Here is a 24,862-nt window from a genome sequence, read left to right as displayed (position 1 = left end):
GGATGAGCGAGCAAGTTTTTAAAACTCGATCTTGCTGCAAATTCAGACGTTCTCACTTACTGAAATTTTAAGCGAGAACAGTCGGTGTAAATTTGCTGAGGTTGAATTTTAAATAAAAAAAAAAACAAATCTCTGATTTTTAGAAAAGTGTGCGAACTGCAGCACAAAAGTTTATTTAACCTCTAGTGTCGGAGATCTTCTCAATGAATGCAGCCGTGGCTGCATTAATTGAGAACAGTGTGCTATCCCCGGCACTAGAGGTTAATTAACCTCTAGTGCCCCAGGGATCGCAAACAGGAGGATTCCCAGGGAATCCTGTGAATCCTCCTGTTATAATTTTCTTGATCTTCCAATGGTTTTGCAAGATCGGTTTGTCGAAAATTTTCATGGTATCTTTATTAGACCAAAATAATGCAAAGTGAAGTTCATTGTAAGGGTTTAACCCAAAGATTCTCAATCAGTGTTCCTCCAGAGGTTGCTTGAGCAATGAAAAATTTGGACCTCTCAGATCACTTTATGGCTACCTGTAATAGTGACATTCTTCCCACTGACCAGTAATGGAAGAGGCATTCTTCCCACCCCAGACTAATGTACTGTGAGCTATGGCTATAGTAATTATAACAGGGGTTCCCTGAAGACCTGAAACTTATTTCAAAGGTTCCCCCATGTTCAAAAGATTAGGAAAGGCTGGTGGCATATTGTGCCATTGTCTTTCACTTACTAAGCGTTCCTGCACAGTTCCAAGTTTCTGCTGGGATCTGTCCTTGTGTGTTCCCTTTCCTATTCAATAACAAATTACAAGCCACTGATGTCAACAGAGACATGATACAGCATGGGCATGCCTGGCAGGCGCTGGCAGCCATTTGGCCCAGTTCTTGCTTGCTGCCCTTGGCTCTCTGTTCTCAGAATGGGTCACCAAGGACTCCATGTGGTTGGGAAATTTGATACCATCATTTGACTTTGTAAAGCCAGCAGAAAATATATGAAACTCAGAAGGTATGTATCTGCTAAGTTAAGCAGTAAAGACATAAACCTGCATGTAAATAAAGCAAAAACTCCAGTTTTAAACAAAAACAAAATAAAAAGGTAATCCAGAAAAAAAAAAATCTCAAAGCTCTGATAAACAGAGCAACATTGAGCCACCCCGAGTTACCGAGTGCATGCTGCAGAGAATGGCACCACATCATGAATGTGAATCATTCTCCATGGCAATTATGAACCATTCACTGCCATGGAAAGGCGATAACCTCTAGTATCATGTGACCAAGACCCGTGGAATTATAGTACACATGCAAACATAAAAAAACAAATTTAGATTATAGGGTGACCCAAGGAAAAGGGGACGGGGTACAATGGGGTGGGTAAAAACCTGCAGTTGGGCTTTTGACCTGCCATTAACCATGTTTCATTAAAATATTAATTTTTGAGTTATAGAATTGTAAGGATCAATGGAGCTTTGGTTCTTTTTTTCTAAATATATATAAAGGGTGTCCCAAGTTTTCAGGCGAAGTGTGCCAGTCATTTACAAATGGTTTCTACGGTCATTGCAGAGACAGTTAACAGTCCCTTTAGTGTGATTGATGAATTGGAGACAGATTTTTCTCTGTATGGCACTTGCCCTCAGTGGGCCATAAAATGAGGGGCTTAGGGGCAAGTTCTGTACAGCAGGTGACATGAACCCCCTCCAGACAAACATTACCTGCAGGGGCAATTTATGATTTCACAGTACAGTACAAAGTAACATGTCTAATTAAACCTTTTCCACTTATGTTCCAGTCACTGCCTGGATCTATCACAGAAGACGTTTCCAAGCCACACCACTGCTGTTTTTTGCTTTAGAAAAAATATATTTGGTTTTACTAACCTGCAACTAGGCTCCAACAATTTGGAAACTCATTGACATTATATCTGTAACTTTGTACAATCAAATATTGTTTTCCTGAAAGATAAAAGGAACTCATAGTGGTGCAACTTGCAAACTTCCTTGGGTGGTGGGAAAATCGGTTCCTTAGGAAGCCGGACACCCAGTGCTAATCATACAACAGGCTCCTTTGCATTCATAAAGAAGGATACCACTTAAAGTGGGCATTCTGGAGCCATCAGCAATGCCATCTGTCATATTTTTATTCCAGAATGGAAATATAGCAGATGTCATTGATGAATTGTTTAAGGCAAAAGAACAGGTTTGCTCTAAAGCCTGTCCCATCTTCTGCTATGTTTCACTCTCTTGGTCCCTCAGACACCCCAAGTATCTACTTTTGCCCCAGGAAAAAGGCTGCAATGAGCTCAGAGCTCAGAGACTACGGGCTCTCCCCTATACCCATGCAATATAATTTGGGTCTTGCTAGAACTGATTTTTGGAAAAAAAAAGACAATTTCATGGAGCACCAATGGGTACACGGATTACATATATCTGCATTAGGCTTTAGACTTATTATCTGCCCAACACACATGCCTGTTGTGGGGAGGAACCCACCACTGGACAGCTAATAGGAAATGCCAACTCTCAAAGGAGGAATTTTACTATTTAGCAGTGAGAAAGCGAGCATTGAGTTGTTACAACACTGTGACAATTTATACGCTTTTCAAGAACTTGTTGCTCACTGTTATTCCTGAACACAATTTGTTTTTTGTTTTGTAATGTATATGTTATAATTTATTAGTAGTGAGAAAATATTTTTTTACTCACCTGTACATTTTGACCATCCAAGATATTCAATAGCAGGGCTCCTTTTCCTTCATTCAGTGGTTCAACTCATTCAGTGGTGCAAAAAAAGTGACCCGGAGATTTGTAGCCTCATGGGATTTCCAGGGTGAGATTTGCCATTGACTGCTTCCACCAGTGGGAAATGTGGGTAGAAGAAAGTGTCCATTGCAGTTTTATTTTTTATTTTATTACATTTTTATTAGAATTTTCCAAAACAAACAAGAACAGATGATAGTAAAGTAAAACTGACATTACCTTTGAAAAATTAAAAAAAAGGGAAAGAAAAAAAACACAGGCATCTGTAAAAGCATAAATAAACATTGCAGCAAAAACAAAAAACAAAGACAAATAAAATAAGTGTACTCGAAACCTGCAGTGTAGTTTAGAGGGGATAACCAGTTATCATAAATCAAAGAGCCTGTGGTCCAAATCGGGAGTGGCATGATGGTCTAGCCAAGGTGTCCATACCTTATAAAATTTTGGCAGAGAATCATTGGCTACAGCAGACATCCCATTGCAGTTTTAAACACAAGAGCCTTATATTCACCAAACCTGAGGCCAATCCAATAAAAACTAGATAGTTTGGACTGTAAATAGGTTCAGTAGAGGGTAACTTTGGGCCAGTGTATAATGTAATTTTGTAATGCCCCCGTTCCTGCACTGCAAGTGTTTGTTTTATCTAGGGGGTAAGAATAAAGTGATTTCCTTCACTACATGCAAATTCTTTTCTGAAGCCGCTTATCTTCTCTGCAAGACCTGTCACCCCAAAGCCGCTCTCCTTTCACAGTTGTCTGGGCTGATTAAACCCAAAATGGGGTAAGGGGAGCATAAAAAAATGGTTCCCCAAATGCCCAAATTCTTTGCACTACCTGTCACACTGTTGTTTTGGGCCCTGAAAAAGTTGGAGGCCCTGGGCAATTGCCTTTCCCTTCCCCCCCAAATCTGAGGCCATCACATACAATTCAGTTGTATCAGACAAATATAATGAAAGATTATATTATATTATTAGAATATAGAAAGATGATAGCTCCAACGCTGACCAATAAACCGATTATACGTGGATTAGGTTCCAAAGAGAAACCAAGCGCCAGGTAAGTTTTGGTTGGATGGGGGCACCCAAAGAAGGGAACCTGTCTCTTTAAATATAAGATATTCATGTTGACAACTGTGAGTGTGAATGCTGCATGAACAGATTGAGAAACAGGACAGAAAACTTCAACAAACATTTTGGCACCGGCGGTTTGCATTGTCTTCTTCTACTGGAGGCTCCATCCCACATTTCCCCCCCAGTGACAGCCATGTGCGGAGGAGATGGCTCTGCTACCAGAACACTACCGTTAGATTCCTCGCCAGAGCCTTGCATGGCTTCATGTGGTTTCTGTTTATTTCTATAAACCATTAATTATGTTTTTCCCTTCTCCCATAAAGTTAAATTTAACCAAGGCCTTTCCTAATATGAAACATTTTGTGGGAACACAATGAATCAGGAATTGGTAACTTATAAATCATGATGAACAATGGATTTAAATGTATTCGATATGTCACAAACACAAATACACAGAGTCAAATGCAGGCGAACCGGAGGGAAAACACTGTGTAAGATAGAATTTTTGTTCTTTCTTTTGGATTGTTTTCTTTTTTTTTAGACATAACCCCAGTTTTTAACTCTCATTTAAGCATTATAAAGGCATTTTAAAATATTTTTTTAAACCTGACACTATTTAAAGAATACCATGTGATCCTTCCATGAAGGACCATGGTCAGGCCTTTTTTGGGGGTAATGGTGGTCCTCCTGCATTGAAGATCCTGGTGGAGATTACCAGTAATATGGTCCATTATTTACTATTAGCAAGCTAGTCTATAACTATAGTCTATTAAGATGCATGTAAAAGAGGAATGCAACTCACTGGACAAACATGTATGTACTCCAAGACAAATAGATATGGAGGAACAAAGGATAAAGGTCCAAAAGATGGACAATCCATTTAAAACAGGGGGGTCAAACTCAGGCCCGTGGGCCAAATTTGTCCCGCACTGTAATTATATTTGGCCCACAGGAAAATACCAAATGTTTACTAGAGCTGTCCCGTAGTCGGTGCATGCACTGCTAATACTACAAATCCCCAAATGTTCTGCTGGCACGTCAGTCGGGATCCACAAGTTCCCCCTCCTCTGTTGACATTCATTAGCGACCTTCTTCAATTGTAGATATTTTTTCAACAAACATCAAGGTTGGCCCACGACTATGTACAAATTTTTCATTTTGGCCCACTGTGTATTTGAGTTTCACACCTGATTTAAAAGAAGGTTATATAGATACCATAGTGTAGGCTTACTCACTTTCTAACACAGCGTTTCTCAACCAGACTTCCATGGAACCCTAGGGTTCCTTCAATGGCTGCTACGGGTTCCTTAAAGCGGACCTATTTCAAAATTCCTCTGGGCTGAAAGAGCATACCGAGGCGACGCGGGACCCAATCAAAGAAACCTCCTGATAGATCAACAGATCTGTGGGATTAGAGGTGTGTTTTTTTATTTTTAGTTTAGTTCCGCTTTAAGCGATGAGCAATTTGGACATCCCAGGTCAATTTAAATGACACCAGTTATCTGTAAGGGTGACATTCTTCCCAGTGGCCAGGAATATAAAAGGCATTCTTTATAATGACAACAAAACTACAGTTAGCTGTGTATATTTTCATTATAGAAGAGATACCCTGAAAACATTTCAAGGGTTCCCCCATGTTAAAAAAATAAGTTGAGGAAGGCTGCTGTAACGTAATTTTTTCTAGTATATTCCTGAGTCACAAGAGCAGGATTATTAGACACCTGACTGGGAGGAAGTAAGGACATCTGGGCTCAGTGATATAAACCGTCGTTAAGTACCATCTGTATGCTGCTGATATAATGGCCCCAAGTATCTGTGGCACACTTCTGTCATCTCAATCAGCCGAAGGAGATGAGCTGTCTTCTTCAGTCCTACCCTCAGGTACTGCTAGCACTGTCAGATACAAACCAATAAAGTGTCAATCTGTCACTTCCTCCAGTCTGTCCTCATGGGTTTTCTTCAAATGACCACCACGTGTCTACCCAAAATGGGTCATTGCATTGGATTGGATGGTTAACATCCATTGTTGGACAGTAATGAGATGAATCAACCCAAATGATTCTTAAATCCAATGGGGGGTCTGCAGTTGTGTTTTGTGCATTGTGAGCTCTGCAATATATTTACCACTTTTTGTGATGTGTGCAACTAAATATAAAACCAAAACTCTCCAGTTTATGGATTTATTACTCAAAAGAAACTCCTACAGCCATCTGAAATTCAGCTTGAGGATTTACCTCTAAAGATAATTGTAGAGGACAACTTGTTGAGGGAATCCTAGGAGACCTGGACATAGACTTCTCTAGAGCTGCCCCAACTCTCTGGAACGGTCTTCCTTGTCGGCATTCGGCTTGCTCCTACTTTCTGCTCATTTAAAAGAGCTCTCAAAAACTATTTTTTCAAACTTGCCTACCCATCTTCTTCTGTCTTTTGAAACCATTACTTCGCACCACTACACTATTGTGTGTAAATTCCCCCACCTACTAGATTGTAAGCTCTTCAGGGCAGGGTCCTCTCCTCCTGTATCACTGTCTGTATTAGTCTGTCATTTGCAATCCCTATTTAATGTACAGCGCTGCGTAATATGTTGGCGCTATATAAATCCTGTTTATTATTATTAATAATAATAAAGGGGAATCAGAGTTGCAAGCACAATCCACCTCTTCTTGGTCGTCTTTGATACCCAATGAACCCCTACAGCAGACCCCACCCCAAAACTTTTTGTTTTCATTTCTGATTAGTTTATACAGCTTTATTCATAGAGCGTAGAGAAGAATTAAAACACAGAGATATGACTGTGTTCTGTGTATTGGAATGGCCATGTGTAATATATCAGTATTAAAATAATACACTTTAATAATAATATTATTTAATAATGATGGTAAATGGTCACCGAAAAAACATTGTATTTAATATGGCTTGTGAGAGGTATGGCCCAAGTTCCTGTGCCGGCAGGGTAAAAGCGAGCAGCAAATATCAACATTTAAAAATCATGATCATTTTTTTATTTGAGGTTGAGATAATGATCTGTGATTATAAAGCAGACGGAATGCACATTGTTATATAATTCCATTCTACAGAGGGACGAGGCTAGTACCAAGGGTTGTCCCCATTGTGTGTTTAGGGTGCAGCGTGAGGTCTAAACTCTTTATGGAGTGGGTCACTTTGGATCGTCTGTGATTGGTCACATAAGGTGACCAATTCCTGATTCGGCCTAAGTAGATCATCATTGGGATCTGTGTATGGATGTGTCTGTAGGAAGCCGTTCTCTGACTGCCGGTGTCTTCTTCTCACCAGATCCTCATGTGAATATCTGAATATCTGCATCCAAACAAGGGAAATCAATTCTTGAATTTTTCATTTATTCATAAAAAAAACAAAATGTATGTTGAACAAAAAAGTATAAAAAGTTGAGGTCTCTCATCATTTCATCTTAAAAGGACAATGTCTGTGCCCTCCCACACTGCATTTGGGGGCTTACAGTTTATCTAAAGCCAGGAACAAAAATGTCACATGTTGTAGGTTGCTAGCTCAAATACGTGGTGGCTGCATTGTGTTTCTTCTTTAGGCGTCTTTTTCTGTTTCCTTTATTTTCACCTGTGATCCTGCCAAAGTTCCTGTAGCACGGTGACAACGCTTCCTCCCTCTGAATTACAATATCCTCCAAGCACCACCACACCAAAAGGTAACCCCAAGCTCTTGTCCTCTGAGCATTAGGAGAGCAGATGGTATCATGTGGGGGCAAGTGTTTCCCCTCTAGGGTACCTGGGGTAGCACCCAATAAAGCATGGGTTATGTAGTTCTTAGCTATGGATTGCTACAAAGGTAAAGCCTAGTATACAAGCCTGTCCTATATATAGTATACAACCCAGCCTTATATATAATATACAACCCAGCCTTATATATAATATGCAACCCTACCTTATATATAGTATACAACCCTGCCCCACATTTATTATACAACCCTGACCTCTATATAGTATACAACCTGGCCTTTTATATGTATAATATATATCATATATATATAATACAATATACACCCTTCCCTATATATACTATAAAACCTTGTCTTATATATAGTATACACTCCTGCCTTATATATAGTATACAACCCTGCCTTATATATAATATACAACCCTGCCTTATGTATGGTATACAACCCTGCCCTACATTTATTTATATAGTATACACTATACAACCCTGCCTTATATATAATATACAACCCTGCCTTATGTATGGTATACAACCCTGCCCTACATTTATTTATATAGTATACACTCCCGCCCTATATATATTATACAACCCTGCCTTATATATAATATACAACCCTGCCTTATATATAATATACAGCCCTGCCTTATGTATAGTATACAACCCTGCCCTACATTTATTTATATAGTATACACTCCCGCCCTATATATATTATACAACCCTGCCTTATATATACTATACAACCCTGCCCTATATATAATATACAACCCTGCCTTATATATACTATACAAACCTACCCTATATAAAATATACAACCCTGCCTTATATATACTATACAACCCTGCCCTATATAAAATATACAACCCTGCCTTATATATACTATACAAACCTGCCCTATATAAAATATACAACTCTGCATTGGGTAGGGCTTATGTACTCGGAGAATGACAATGAAACCTGGAATCCACCAGCTCAGAAATATATAAAAACATTACAAATCTTCCCTATGCACTTGAATAGGCTGTCATATGTTGAAGAATGTGTAATAGCAGCTTTGTACAAAATGAGATAAGTATGTTTTCTGTACAAAAACATTTGTAAATCTTCTTTTTAGGGTTTAGAAAGTAGATAGATTGGTTGTTTCCGAGGCCGTGGTGAATCTCATCCAGCAAGCACATGAAGCCATGGCTGCTGGTATCAGGCTGCACAGTGTGTGGTCCTTCTAACAGATGTAATTAAATCAATCCCAGGAAGTTTGCCGGCTTTTATACAAATGATTGTTCAATTCCATCGCCAATATCCCCCTTCAGTCAGTGCCAAAATTCATATTCTTTGGGGGACAGTTATCAAATCTGTCACACATTGAGGCCGAACAGAACCAGTTAGGCAGATTTAGCTAGAAGGTTTGGAATTTATAGTAAGTAATCCTGTTTATTGAATAATGTGAGATATTGAAGAGAAAAGCATTAGGAGTGGATTAGATTACTACTTCAGGAAGGTAACACTCCTTTTTTCAAGTAGATAAAGCTCTCAAGCACATTAATCTCCCTTCTTCAGGTAGGCAAAGCTCCCTTCTTTGGACAGGTAAAGGTCAATTCCCAGCTGATATAACTTCCTACTTCAGGCAGTAAAACTTCCTTATCAGTAAGGTAAAGCTTTCTTCTTCAGGCAGGAAAAACTGCAATATTTGAGCGGATAAAATTCCCTTTTTCAGGCAGTAAAGTTTCCTTCATTAGGCAGATAAACCCCCTTCTTCTGGCTGATAAATCACTCTTCTCCAACAGCTAAAACTCCCTTCTTCAAGAGGCTAAAGCTCCCTTTTTCGGGCACACAAATTTCCCTTCTTCAGACAGGTAAAGCTTCCTGCTTTGAACTGGTAAAGGTCCATTCTGTGAGCAGATATAACTTCCTACTTCAGGCAGTAAAGCTTCCTTCTTTAGGCAAATAAAACTTCTTTCTTTTGGCAATTCAATTTGTTTTCTTCAGGCAGATAAATCACTCTTCTCCAACAGGTAAATCTCTCTTCTTCATAAAGATAAATTGCCCTTCTTCAGGCACACAAACCTCTCTTCTTCGGGCAGGTAAAGCTCCCTTCTTTGGATAGGTAAAGGTACATTTTTTGACAGATATAATTTCTTACTTCAGGCAGTAAAAAAAAATCTTCAGGCAGTAAAAAAAAATCTTCAGGCAGTAGAGCTTCCACCTTCAAGCTGATAAAACTCTCTTCTTTTGGCAGGTAAATCAGTTTTCTTCAGGTATATAAGGCTCTTTTCTCCAACAGGTAAAACTTCCTTCTTCATGAAGATAAAGCTCTCTTCTTTGGGCACACAAATCCCCCCTCGTTAGACAGGTAAAGCTCCTTTTTTTGGACAGGTAAAGGTCCATTCTATGAGCAGATACAACTTCCTACTTCAGGCAGTAAATCTTCCTTCCTCAGACAGGCAAAACTTCATTCTTCTAGCAGATAAATCCCCTTTTTCAGGCAGCAAAGTATCCTTCTTTAGATAGATAAAACTCCCTTCTTCTGGTAGGTACATCTGTTTTCTTCAGGCAGATAAAGCTTTCTTTTCCAACAGGTAAAGTCCCTATCTTTATGGGAGATAGATCTCTCTTCGGCCAGTCAAAGCTTTAATCTTCAACCAAGTAAAGCTCCCTTTCTCAAGCAGATAAAACTCACATCTTAGGCAGGTAAAACTTCCTTCTGTGGGCAGGCAAAGCTCCCTTCTCTCAGCAGATAGAGCTCCCTTTATCATGCAGGTAAAGCTTCCTTCTCCAGGCAAGTAAATCTTGGGCAGACAAAGCTCCCTTTTTCATTCTAACATAGCAAATCTTTACTTTTGAAATGCAGGTCCTCTTTAATAAACTCTAAATGAATGTTTTAACTTTAGCAATGTTGCAGAGTTCCCAGGCTGCTAATAACAGTTCAGATTGGTTTTATTTGCTGAAATTGCTCTTTTAAATATCAATTAAGCCTTCATATCTAGCCGAGTGAGATTGTATTTCCTTATTTTTGTTTCACTGTTATGATGAAGCTGTGAATGTAGTGTGCTGTAATGGGTAGCAGGCGGGTGAATCATTCTCTTTCAGCGGATGGTACACCTGACACCTGGCCTCTAAGTGACTCCGCACCGGCTTCTCACTGGCCGTGTCAGAAAATCAATCTATGACTTCAGAGTGATCGGGATACTTTCTGCCATCTATCAGCAAACATTAATTATTTATAAGTTGTCTCCTTTGTCATTTAAGACACGTACATCACACGTTTGATGAATTTTTCTGGATTTTTCACAAATGCTAAGATGCATTTTATTCTCAACCTTGTAAAGGTATGAATTCATGTAAAATTGGATAAAATTTCAGCATCCTTACTGATGAGGAGTTTTAGACAAGTGAAATCAGAGAAAGCGCTGCAGCACTGCTAAAGTTACAGCCTGACATCACACCTATGGGCTGCAGTAATGATCAAGGAAAAGCAGATTGCAGCACTGCATGCTAGTATACGGCACTCCGTGCAGTGCCATTTTCCCTGTTACAATGGTCATATATCATTAAGTATGAATGTACTCCAATATGTCTGAGGGGTTTCAGTAAGGTTATCTGAAACAACTTTATTTAAATTTTATTTAATTAAAACTAATTTTTTTTGCACTTAATACTTTCTGTATAGGGGTCTATACCATAGTCCCTGATACAAATGACTGGGCCTAGCTGGAAAGGCCATAGCCCAACCCCACAGATCGCTTGCCAGTAGTGATATGCAGCTTTGTTGTCCACAGTCTCAGCAATTTACTATGCACGAGAGTCAGGGCACAGAAGTCAGAGCACAGGAGAGTCAGAATGCAGGAGAGCCAGGAAACAGGAGAGTCAGGGCGCAGGGGGGTCAGGGTGCAGAAGTCAGGGCGCAGGAGAGTCAGAATGCAGGAGAGCCAGGGTGCAGGAGAGCCAGGGAACAGAAGAGTCAGGACGCAGGAGGGTCAGGGCACAGGATAGTCAGGGAGCAGGAGAGTCAGGGCGCAGGAGAGTCAGAATGCAGGAGAGCCAGGGTGCAGGAGAGTCAGGGGCGCAGGGGAGTCCGGGCACAGGGCATCTCTCCTAATTTCTTTTATTTAGAGGAAGAGTCCATCTTTTGAAAGTGAAGCCCACCACTCTGCCTCCACAATACCTCCTAAATTCCAGCATACAGGCCTGTATAAATATATTGTAATATTTACCTTCCAAACTCTCACTTGTATTGTATTCTTGCTGTATTGCTTTAAATGTTTTAACCAGCCTTCAATCAATGTCTTAGTTATTATCAAAGTAGAACAATTGGTTAACAAAGCTCCAGTGGGTTCAACTGACCAGAGTTTTCTTATTAATGCTAATGAAGAAGATGTGTTTATCTTGGAAAAATGATGTATGTACTTGCATCTAATTGCAATGTTAACATGTAAGAAGACCACTAAGGTGGCAACAACACCCAAAGTTTGTACACAGTAACATTTTATGGGGTCACCTGGTATTCACCCCGGTATGCTGCAATGATCATCCCTGCATTGTGCGATCCTTTTCCTTGTTGCAGCTCCCTGTATCTGTGAAGGGCACAGCTTTCAGCTTCTCCTCATTTAACTATGTTTTTAGTCTGGGAGTATAAACTCTTTCCAGCCCAATCAACAGCGGAATCACAACTTCATGTCAGTGCAATATGCTGTTAACTGATATGTCAGAAAATCAATTAATTACTTTTAAGTAGCAGTTAAGAGAATGCACACAATTCCAACATTTGAATTATTAAAGAAAGCCAGGCTGATTTTTTTTCCCCAACTGAAACTCTGCCTTTAACCAAAGTGCAAATTCTTGCTTTTGCCCCGGAGCCCAATTAAAAGTATTGAATAGGCTTCAGGGGTAAAATAAAAAAAGAAGACCATTTACATTGCTGACATAAACTTTTCCACACATGTAAACGCTAACAAAGTTTAAAGATGAATAAAGCTGCATTAACTTTTATTTTATGTTACTTTGTGTGTACAACATAAAAATATACATAAAAACTATAAATCCCAATTGTCCTCCTTTTGGAGCCGAATTTTTTCTTTTTCCAACTATCCCATATTTTGATCTGATGTACAGACCTCTATAAAATGCATTATTTGACTACCACACAACATATTATACTAATACTTTTTAATCAACCTTGGAATAATTTATTTTTTAAGCCGGAGTAATGGGAGAGAAATGGTGAAAAAAATACACTTGTGGGTTTAAAGCCGAACTGAACCTTGGTATACTCACCTGTTCCATCACAGGGCGCTGTCATCTACCTCCATCTCTTCCTGGTTGCAATCTTTGGCCATCTTGATTGGCTGGACCAGAATGATGTAACTCCCATGCAGGAATTGCAGGAATTGCAGGAATTGCAGGGAAAGCCAGGAGGTGCAGCTCAGCAATTTTGATAGCGGAAATGATCAGGCAAGTAAGAATGCTTATTGCAGAAGGGACATTGCCTATTCTTTTCTGCAATAAAGCCCTGCCTGATCACAAATGTTTAAAGATGATCATTGTTAGTGTAATACCTGTTTACAGGGTACAGAAGGAGTGAGTTCCTTCCAAGATATTAGGAGCCATTTGAGCTACAGCATTCTGCCATGATCCCAACCCATCCTATTCAAGAGAATGGGAGAGGTTTGAACCCTTTTGTGCACATGGCTGCGGCAGATTGCAGCACAGTTACCAAAAGTGGCTTTTGGCCATGCAGTCATTGCCCGAAGATCTACACTGCGGCTGTTGCACATGGTGCAGTTTGCCTTTCCCTACCATGCAGCAGCAGCAATTTGCTCTGTACCCGGACAGCCATGTACCCATACCTGTACCCAGAGCTGCCAGCCACGTGGTTTGACATTACAGGTCTGAAAGATTCCCTAAAAGTGTTTGTTTTTATTATTTTAAAAGTTGGTATGTAACCTACTGGTGATCTGGAAACCATGTTGTTTCCTCGTTATAGGGCAAAATAAGGGCCCCTTCATCCCCTCTGTGGTCTCCTTGCTTTCTAACTTCATAAAGAACCAAAGGGGTGTACATTTTCCACCAAAATCCACAATTTACATTTTTTTTTTACATTGAAAATGTGCAAATAAACTTTCACTTATGTCTCATGTTTTTTAATTAAATCCAATGTAGAAAAAATGCATTATTGTTAGGTGAATCTACAGTGAAAACATAAATAGACGTTGGATCAGCCTGACTATGGTCAACTTTAAATATACTGACATGTTTATCCCCAATTAATATTCCAAGTCACACTATATCCATTATATGCACCATGCTATCACAATGTCCTGAGCTCCTGACTCCAATATTCTGATATAATATCTGATCCCAATAAATGGTTCCAAATTGGTAAATTTCACACTAGTGATTACTCAACAGGAAGAACATAAAACTTAAATGTAATTGTTTTGTTATGCTTTTAACACAGTGAGCCTTCTTCAAGTGTGAATACATTAATAATAAACAGATTAATTAGTTTCCCTTGGAGTCAGTGGGATTATTTTAATCCTGAATGGGTTAAGAATTGTGTAAGAGTTGGGTGTTGGGATAGAAATGCTGCAGTCTGGCTTCCCAAAGTGTCCCCTGCCTCTATCTATGTCTGCAGTCTGACCCCAACTTCCTCAAAAGATTAAACTTTTGCAATTCTGGATTATCTTGGGCCATTGCATGGCTGGGAATGATTTTGGTTTCATCACTTTGGATATGTAGAGTTATTAATGTGGGAAAATGAAAGAAACGTTTACGGACATCAAACACAATACAACATTATGGCTTCACTACTGCAATATTAAATAAATGTTGGGAACAAATATATTTCTAGTTTGAGTTAGAATGGGTTACAATGGCCATACAATGGTTGATGGGCGCACAACCAAATATTCAACCATTGTCCCACTGATAATATTCAATGACCTGGCATAATTGCTGTGCAACCAGACCATTCAATGTATTCAATGGGGTCATCTAAATTTGTAGTGTGCACTCCTGACAACCAGCAGCTAATGGGTATGATCCCTTCTGCTGGGTGTAATAGCGTGCTCCCTTGTGGGAGGGCGGCCAAAGTGGAGGGGTGCATTCCTGATCAATGCCCAATATACATACTGATCATGAAATAATGGGGATTACTCCTGTTTTCTATAAACTTACATTAAATCTGATGTTATAATCCAATCTAACTTCCAAACTTGTTAAAACCAATATCCACCTTGAGACTCTCTATCAAGTTTTAATTGCTTTTTGTGTCCTCATTGGCAAAATTTATCATCTTTATTTTTCCTGATGATCATTGTCACTGAAAGTGATGGAAATATGTTATAGTTGTTACCTGAACCTGAAGGGATGAAGGGAAATCTTGCAATGAAGTCACTAGTTTTGAAGAAAATGACTTAGACCTAATGCACACGAACAGATCCATTGCCAATTTTACACCCAACTGACCAATGGTATTGTATAGTTGGATTGATAATCAATTGGTCAAAAGTCCCAAAAACATGAATGAATGTGCTTCCAATATTTTTACCTGCATAGAAGAAAGTCAGTATTCCAATATGATGTGCTTGATCATTCATTCAAGATATTTATTAACATATGTGATCTATCCATAACCAGAACCAAAAATCAGTTTCATATGATCAGTCAGCTGCTGAATTCTTTCAGATTTATAATAGAATTGATTCATCTCATTGGATCAGCAATCAGATCAAAAGTTTAAATCTCCCTTTAAGGGAGTACTCTCCTCTCTTCATATGCCATTGGAAATGGAGTGAACACCTTCTTGATGAGATTTATCCTTCACCTGCCTGAGCCCTACCACTGTCCCCTTATGTCAAGAAGCCTCTAAAGTGCCCGCTGCTGTACTATTGTACAGGTAATATATCATACATGTTCATGTTTGAACAAGAAAATGTCTCCAGCCCCCTGCTTAACTCCCTAAACACATACAGCGGGTTCCCCCTCTATGCTCTGATGGCAATGACCTCTCACTGTCTGCAGCCCAGCTTGTAGGAATCTAGCACCAGGCTGCCCATGCAATATTTCTCATTGACATTGGAATGTATCCATATAGCAGGAGCAATGTCCTATATAGGTGTATGTTGCACGCACCGACAATCCACATTATCTGTTGCTCTTATTAAAGTTTTTATTAAAACATTTCTGCAGCACAAGTAGAGGCAGGGAAGGAAAAGAATTTGAGCAATCATGGATGGGGGGCAGAGTTTAGATGAATCTGCTGCTTTACCCTGCATAACCAAAAGTTCTTCTAACTTCCTAAAATCCTCTCAACTTTTTAACATGCTTGCACTTACCTTACCACGTTATGCTGCAGCTTAAAACTTAATGCATTCATTTGAATAGGCTGCGAAGATACTAAATTATATAAAAAATGGTGCACCCGCAATAACTCATACGGGGAACCCATTGTGCCATCCCAATGGGCTCCGTATGGTGTAAGCTACACAGGGGCACGTCACTGAGATCATAAATGATACAATTAAACCTACCAGTCCTTCCAGCACCGCTATCTCTCTGCAGCACCAAATGGGCATGCTGTCAAACTGAACAAAAAACACACATAACATTCAGAAAACAATATGAATTTTCAAATGCTTTCTTGCAGGATTTTTCATTCCATAATCAATCCTCATTCACTTTTAAAGTGCCTTTAAATTGAAACATTTAACTCCTTTCTTCACCCCTGCACATTGCAGTCCTCTTTGCTTTGGGCAGTGGATTATTTCTGTGCTGGCCTAGCTCCTCAGCCCCTCATTTCACTTTCCTACAAAGAAATACAAAAGAATTTCACGAAGCAATGAATCCTCTGGGGCTGCTGACATCACATCCAAAATGGTTTTAAAGGGAAATATTATAAAATACCTTAAAAGCTCATATAACCTTATGGGAAGATAAGTGGTGGATATAGCCAACAGTGCAGAAATTGCCCCCACCCCTGGCAAATTGACTTGGGGCCCCTGTTGGCTGGGATCCAGGGCCCTCATACAGTGGCACAATTTGTATTTCCCTATGTCTGCCCCCTTGTTCAATAAGTGATCTCGTGCCGGGATTTCTTCACACAGCCCATGCAAGGCAATAAGTTTGCACAACTGCCTACCCTGCCAATACTTATATTTGCCTTCCATTATTTTCAATATGACATTGCTCAGCTGCCAGATGTACAAAATGGAATTTCCAGGCATGGGTGCTCAAAGGAACCTTCCCCTTACTCCCATATTACAGTGCTGGGTGCCTGAGCCACAATTGCAACCATAAGTACTGGGGAAGGAATCTTTATCCTAAAATAAACTTATTTTCTTAGCTGTTCTCGGCCAATAAAATTGAAGTAGGTGAATGAACGGTAAGTATGTGCAGTTGGTGAGGTCACATTAATTGGCTTGTTATTTATGTACTGCATAGGAAAACCATGGTTCCTTCTTAAAATAAAACTCCAATAATCTTCAGGCACAGTATCACAGGAGAAGTGGTGAAAAGGGGAGAATCCTCTGATAAAACATTTCAAAGGCTTGTCCATGTCTGCACCCTGTGGGCCATTGATACGTCCTAATCCTCACTCCCAGCAGATATGGAGGAGGACCAAGGTCTTATCTACTCCATTGCACAGGGGGCCTACAAGTCCACTGACAAATGTCTGTCTGAGCATGCAGGAAACACCTGGCATACTAAGCTGATGAAACATTTAGGGTCCTCCCTAAACTTTCATCTGTTGCTGAAGACAAAAAAGGAGCAGAACAGGAGGTTGTGAAAGAGTTGCTGAAATAGTTAAAGTTGGCTCATATCAGCGACCATCACCCGTCCCATCCCCATTGCTCAACCAGCCAGGAGGAAGCAGCTATAGGAAAGTATATGTGTGAGCACGATGATCAATAGCACTAAAAGATCTTATCATTAGCCGCTCCATACATCTGGAACATTGACAGATTGCTTTGATAGTTTTAGAATTAAAGTAAATGTGTTATATCAATAATGAGGACCTGTGCTTACACTTGTAGGCACTTTGCAGATTGGAACACCCAGTTTTGCCTAAAATTGTTGGATTTTATCAAGTAATTTATGACCCTATATGACCTTTACTTGAATATACTATTTCCTGGAGTATAATACTTTTGGAGTCAATGATTCAGAATACAGATGAATGGAGAGCATTTATTTATCCAATAAAATGGTGCAAACCAAAGATTTAGGTACATTTTTGCCAACTTTGCAACACCCATTGGAGTCAGTAGGAAGGTAACAATAAAGCCTGGCCAAAACATTTTCACCCCACCATCACACCATCTTTCAATTGATCTTGCAGGGGATTTCTATGTCTTAGCTTTCAAATCAAGACAGTCATTCCCCAATTCAGCATCCAGGTCCCTTGTCAGCCTTGTTTCCATGTGCAGGAGAGTGCTGACCCAGTGCAAGAGAGTACCTGTGCTGGCCAGCCCCTGGCAATAACCTTGCAAGGGCATCATGCTTCTTGGAAATACTGAAAGCTCCCCATTGCTGGAAAGCCAAAAGCAAGTGCAGGAAAAAAGAGCTATAGTATCACATGGTCCTCTGGCTTTAGGTCAGTTAATGTCCCCATGCCCCCCCCCCCCCCAAAAAAAAAAGGTAGATCGGGTTTTCATTAAAGCTTTAAAGCAGTGATTTCAGCAATTAATTTTTATCAGCTGCAAAGCTCATCCAGAACAAGCAGGTTTTCATGTTTTTCTTATGACAGGTTTTCTTTAGTTTAGGATCACATCCTAAGACGCATACAAACGTACAATAATAGTCGTTGGAAAGGATCTTTCACAATCCTTTCAAACTACTATTATTGCACGATGCATGATGTACATACAGCACCGTTCTGCTCTATGGAGAGGGGAGGAGGAGAACGATGGAGCGGCACCCCGCTGCGCGCTCTCCCCCTTCCCTTGCATTAGGATCATTAGTCGTCCATCATCCGTGGATTCCCCAGGACGGCCGTCCGGCCGACGGATGACTGGCACTGTACACACGCCAGATTTTCAGCTGATATCGGCCCTGAGCCAATTATTGGATGAGAATCGTTGAACGTGTGTATGTAGCTTTAGTGGTTCAACCACATTGATGCTAATAAATGATTGCTGTATTAAAGCATCAAATTGTGCACAAACACAACATCACCAGCACCGTACAATGACTGTACATTCATAATGTCCTCTGTTATCTCCAGTGAATAACAAACATGTAGAATTGGCACCTCCATTGTGTAGAAAAATCCAACTTCTCATAGTCACCATCACATAGAAAATGCATGGGCCATAACTTGTCCCATATGGACTAGATAATGGGGGTATAGCACTAGCAACAAAGAAAAACCTACAATGTAATAACCACATTTCTAGAATTTTTACATTGTGCTTTTTTTTAATTCTTTTTACAATGGCCATGTCTAATCTAAACTTATTATTAGTGAGCAGCTGATATCCCTTCACATCCAGAAGTTTTATCAGATCTTAAAGCAAAGTGGAAGGTATATTTTTTCTGTAGTAGATCTTACAATACTGTTTTTGAAAAAAATTGTCTTCTCTAGGATAGGGAATCTCTAAGCTTTATGATGGGTTTTTTAGACGTGTGGAGTTTGAAATTACCTCTGCTAGGATGAGTTGCAGATTTTCCGCCAACAAAACCCAGCAGCTAATGGCAGTAGGGAGCAGTGGTTACATAGTGGTATTGTGGTATTGTGGACAGCATGCCAGCTGCACCCTCAGCTATTCTGCACAATGGTAACCCACTGAAGGTCAGATTGGCTGTGGATTTTCCTCTTGCTTACAAAATTTAATCTTGTGTAATAAATGCTATATTAGGATTACTTATTCAAGTATTTTTGGGGTTTTTTTGGAAAGTTTTTTTGGCCATCTCACAATTTTATGGGCTATAGTGTGCTCATAGTGATCTCCAGTAGTGTTCGGTGTATTTGTATTTTTCATTTTTTGTGTTTTACCACTAGAGTTTTTATTCCCCTTTTTTCACTATTTGTTTTTGTTTTTCGAAAAGTAAAAATTAAAACTAATGCAGCCATGGGGGGCTAGATCAAGCCTAGAATAATGGAAATGATTTTTGCAGACAGGGGCAATTTAAAGCCTATTGACCTAAAATATAGCTTAACCTTGGCGTGTTCATTACCCACAAGCATTGTACCATAATACTAAAATTTTACCAAAATCCCTTGATTTTGTTCTGAATCTACGGGAGATATTGATCCAAATGGTTGCTTAGCCAAGGAAATTCTTTTGAATGAAAGATCCTTCATTGTCGTACAAATCAATCAACAGATGAACGTGTTGGGATTGGATGAAGGGTATTTCTGCACTGCCACCTTTAGAAATGATCGCACATAAAATGGAATTATATTTCTTACACCTGTCAGAATCACCTCTGTAATATCTGGAATCTTCCCATCTGTTTTTGGAAGAAAGTTACATAGTAAGTCTGGTTGAAAAAAGACATAAGTCCATCAAGTTCAACCCCTAGGGAAATAAACATATCCCAGACATAAAACCCTATGGACATGGGAAAGACTTTTTGTGTAAAGGTCATTCGCAGGTCCGGTTGCTTTGTCTTATGTTTATAGATAGCCGAAGGGTGTCTACATACAAGTCCTCCCCGAGAGGTGATAAGAAGCCCTTCCGGTGATAAGAAGCGACTTCCAGAAGAACTCATTACCGCAAGCATAGAGGGTTTCAAACTGGTTGGGAAATATCTGATTGCGGAACTGTTACCCTCAATGCAGAAAAGGAAGGAATTGTTGCCACAAGTGCTCCACTTCTGCTTATCAACTAAGCCGTGAATAACTATTACAATGGTCCTAGTGGGGTAAAAAATGGGCAGTTGTCTCATTATCTTGAAGTGGTAAATATCTGTCTCTATGGCCAGTTAAAATTACATTTTTTTTTATAGTTCTGGAATGAGGGTGTTAGACCCCTGTCAGGTTTATTTGCCATCTATGTTCCCATTGGGAAGATTAGTGTGACTGTTGTTACTAACAGCCTGATTTATGAAAGCTCTCCAAAGCTGGAGAGGATACACTTTTATCAGTGAAGCTGGCTGATCCAAAAAACCCGAAATGGATTTCCTAAAAGTCATTTTCTATTTGTTAGCAAATGTTTTCAATCCTTGACCAGATCTATTCTAAGTTTGCTGAATCAACCAGCTTAACTGATGAAAGTGTATCTTCTCCAAATCTTTAATAAATCAGGCTCACAGTGATGGAAAATCCAAAAATGGAGTAAGAAATGAGAGACCTGCTCCCATGGCACAACGTCACTTAGCGCCGGGTTTTTGTGGCACAATCATAAGAACACCTTCCACAGCTGGATGCACGCTTTTTCCTGCCTTGTGTTGCATTAATGCTCATAATGCATACTATGTTAGTTGCATTGGGCCATTCATTTTAAATGCCACCCAGGAGGCAATAAGAACATGAATTGCATTGTACCATAGCACACAGTAACATACTTGCCAAAAATGATGAACCTTTTGCCATGTTGCCAGCCCATCCACTTGATAAATTGCATGTTGCTGAAACACAGAGCACTGGAAAAGTGTGAACCCATCTGAATACTTACCAATTTTCTCACATGAAAGCCTCCTAAAATGAGTTTTTATTGTAAAGCCAATTTAACATGAATCTTTAGGGATACCATTATGGGATTTGCATTATTTTTCATACTTTAAAGACAAAGCATGATGTGTGATATTCCAACCAGCATTGTCTGCATTTTCTTTATGCATTTCTAGTGAGCCACCTGAAATAACCAATCAGGTTATTCTCCTGGAGTTTGTGCTTTTGGGGGTCTGAAAATCTGGGATTTTTTAGGTTCTGGAATCCATGACACCCCATCGACCCATATGCATATTTTTAAAGTTTTGCACCAATCATATAAAGACAGCTTGTACTTGCTATTATTGCTATTCAGGAGATGCAAACTAAAGCATATTTCCAAGTACCTGTATATATAGGCTGACAGTCCAGGAAAATAAATGAGAATTCTTTATCACAACCAGAAACTTAGACAAAAGCCCGCTTCTAATAAATGAGCGCAAGATACGTCTTCCTGTCCCCCTAAAACAAATAACAGAACAAAAAGACAGCTCGTCCCTCTCGGAGACTGTTTTGACTTGACTTAAGAAGGTAAGTGAAGCAAAAGACATTATGAAAAAAGGATTTTTCCTCGCTGTTAAAAAAAAATCATTTGAAAAGCTAAATGAAAATTGTTGGCCTAAAGATGCCTCAGGCAAAAGAGAAGTGAAGTCTCTGGTGAGTTTGGTTTGTGCAAAAAAAAAAAAAAATTATATATATAAAATAAGCATGACTGGCTGTCATTCTTCAATTTACTTGCACCCAATAATGTTCTCGGGGGTGGCTAACGAGCGAGGAGAGAAACTTTAAACACCTTCGGCTTAGGAGAAGGTCGTAGTTTTTGGCGTCAGGCTCGGGTGTCAGAAGCAGCCATGAATCACGGGCAGTTTGGAGTGGCGTCAACGCTTTCGTGGGCGATGTACCTGATGAGGAAGAACAGAGCTCATGCCAGTTTCTTTGGTAAAGTCATTTTTAATAATTTTTTTCCATGCACATTGGCCATATAGCAGCAATAGTTTTATAGGATTAGCTGATTCAGCAGCTCTTTGTGGTGCACAGAAACTGTTGCCCCAAGTTGGGCTCACCATACAGAGTAGGGAAGTCCTTTTACTACTGGCAAAGATGTGTTAGGTGGTTAACTTATCATTATGTTTTTTAGCTGAGTTCCAAAATGCACAGTTCAAAAACAATTTGGAAAACTTTAGCAGGCCATTCACACTATTCCGGTGTGATAATGTAATGCTCAGTATGCATGTTGGAGGAATACGGCACCATTCATCCTAAATGGCACTTCAATGCACTTTAATAATGAGTGACAATGCTGCAAAAAACTTTTTTTTTAACTTTTTGCTTATTGATATGTTAGTTAATTCATATAAAAAGTCTCCCCAAAAACTGCACACCAAAAAACCATGTGCTGCACACCAAAAATGCGGCAACTCAGATGTGAGGGGGGCCCATTAAAAAAAAGGATGAAGGCTTCTAGTGATGATCATTCTAGTTTAGCAGTCATTGACTTTAGCCCTTTGAATTTCCGAATCAAAGAAGATCATAGTTATTGACTTGACTCTAAAATGTCTTGCCAATTGTGTCGTCTTTGTGGAAGCCGCAGACCACCAAACGTTTGGAATTTTTGGAAGGAGGTAGACCATGGCTGCATTTATTTGTCCTGGAGGTTTTGATTTTTTAGAAACTTGTATTGGTTTTCATCAGTTGCCCCAGCTTCTCCCAGTCCAAACACATACTAACAGTTACCTGCGGGTCCAGTGTATACGAGAGATTGGAAGCTCCGTTGAAGATAGGGATTGAGATGAATGGTTCCGTGTCCCCTAGAAGCCCTGCACAATCCTAAAGTGCTGTGCAAAAAAAATGTACTGTATATAAAAGATCTTATATTTACTCTGTATACACTATATTTTTAGAACATGCTTTAAAAATACAATATTGGCTACAGTTAGTGGTGCCAAGTCCCAAAAAATAATTCAGGAGAATCACGGGTTCAATCATTTTCAATTTGCCTTACAATTTGCATGTGGATCCACTCTGCAAAAAACCCAGGGATTAGAAATAAGAGAATTAATGATGAAATGTGTGATAGATTGTAGAGTAGATAAATCAAAATTTTTAAACCAATTTGCTCATCACAAAAACAGATTTCTGCACTAATAAAAAAAGATTGAAATGGAATCCAGCAAAAAGTTCCAAGAGACCCAGAAAATGTTTTTCTCTGACAAGTAAACCAATCCGTGTAACCTGTAATTGTAAGCAAAACTTCATTATCATCAGCAGATGATTTGGGCGATAAAATGCTGAAATGACAATAATATTTTTTTTTATTTTTATATTTTTATAATTATGGTCTTCTAAATAAATATTATGGTGCATATGCATAATAAAATACATAATATACACAATATTCTAGGTAAAAGTGATCTCAAACAAGCTTTTTGTCGCTGATCTAAATATTGAACAATGCAACACATGCATTATTCTTCTGCACTTTGCAATAGACTGAAAATATGAATTGAATTTAATGATTTCTTCCTGCAATATGAGCCAGGATACACAAGCAGAAATTTGTGTGACAAGATTCCACTACGTCCAAGCAACATCTCATCTTCTGTTCGAGTAACAAATAAAAAATATGGATTTTCCCTCACTTTTATTCCAATAATACTAGCAAAAGGGTAAATCCCTCTATTTGGGGTCACAGCCACCGGAAAAAAATGACTTCATATGAAACTAGATAATTACAATTTACAACAGTTTTGTTGCAATGTTTTGTAACAAAATATATATATATTTATTTATTTATAGTAGTGTCAAAAATAAATCTATACTCATGAAAAAAAAAGAAAGGTAAAAAAAACTTGCTCCTTTCCTAACATTCTTTGTTTTCAAGTAGCTGTTTTGATATTTATCCTTATAACTGACCTACCATAAAAATGATCACCAATATTTACTATCAGAGGCATTAAATAAAAAGTATACCATTTTTATGGTCATTGTGGAAGCTTTTGGTCAGCTTTAAATAGCTATATTCATATTGAATGATCAGCGGCAATTCACCACTAATTTTTTTTTCTGTCATTTGTCATTAGTAATACATATATTTCATGTATGTATTAGGTTCATTTACTGCAATTAATAGGTCACACTATATGTGGGCAAACTTCACAGTGATTATTTCCAAATTATTTTTACAAAAATTACAGAATTAAGTAATTGTAGTCTTAAAGTCCTAGCGGCTTTCATAGTCCTTATGCATCCTTAGCAAGTTTCTTGTAATGAGTATCTTCATCTTACTGCTTATGTTTATTTTGTAGCATTTGTTATCATTGTTCTTCTTTCAGCCCAAGGTGCTGATGCTTTATCAATCATAATTATGTTTCATTAAAGGCTCATTGGAATATTTATTATGAAAGTAATTGTTTTCTATCATTTGTATATGATCTCAGAAGGTTTTATTATGTAGGAGACTTTTCTTCCAAAATATTTTTTTTCATTCATTCTCTCTAATATACTATATATTTGATATTTGTTTTTTTTCAATCTGTACCTGTTTTTAATTTCTACCTGTATATATTTTACTTAGTAATATTTGGTAAATATATATATATATTGGATAATAATTCATCAATTTACCATTATATATGGGTAATTTAGGAAAACCTTTCTTTCTTCACTCTCTTTACTTTAAAAGTTCTCTATT

The 24,862-nt window shown here is 38.8% G+C and overlaps 1 protein-coding gene across 2 annotated transcripts in view; it reads left to right on the top strand.

Annotated features, from left to right (window-relative positions):
- RUNX1 (RUNX family transcription factor 1) overlaps nucleotides 1-24,862 on the top strand; it is a 163,537-nt gene that overhangs the window by 46,077 nt on the left and 92,598 nt on the right. The gene's annotated exons all lie outside the window — the stretch shown is intronic.

This window comes from Pyxicephalus adspersus, chromosome 1 (genome assembly GCF_032062135.1).
Source record: "Pyxicephalus adspersus chromosome 1, UCB_Pads_2.0, whole genome shotgun sequence".
Classification (NCBI taxonomy): Eukaryota; Metazoa; Chordata; class Amphibia; order Anura; family Pyxicephalidae; genus Pyxicephalus; species Pyxicephalus adspersus.
This window is presented reverse-complemented; position numbering and strand designations above follow the sequence as displayed.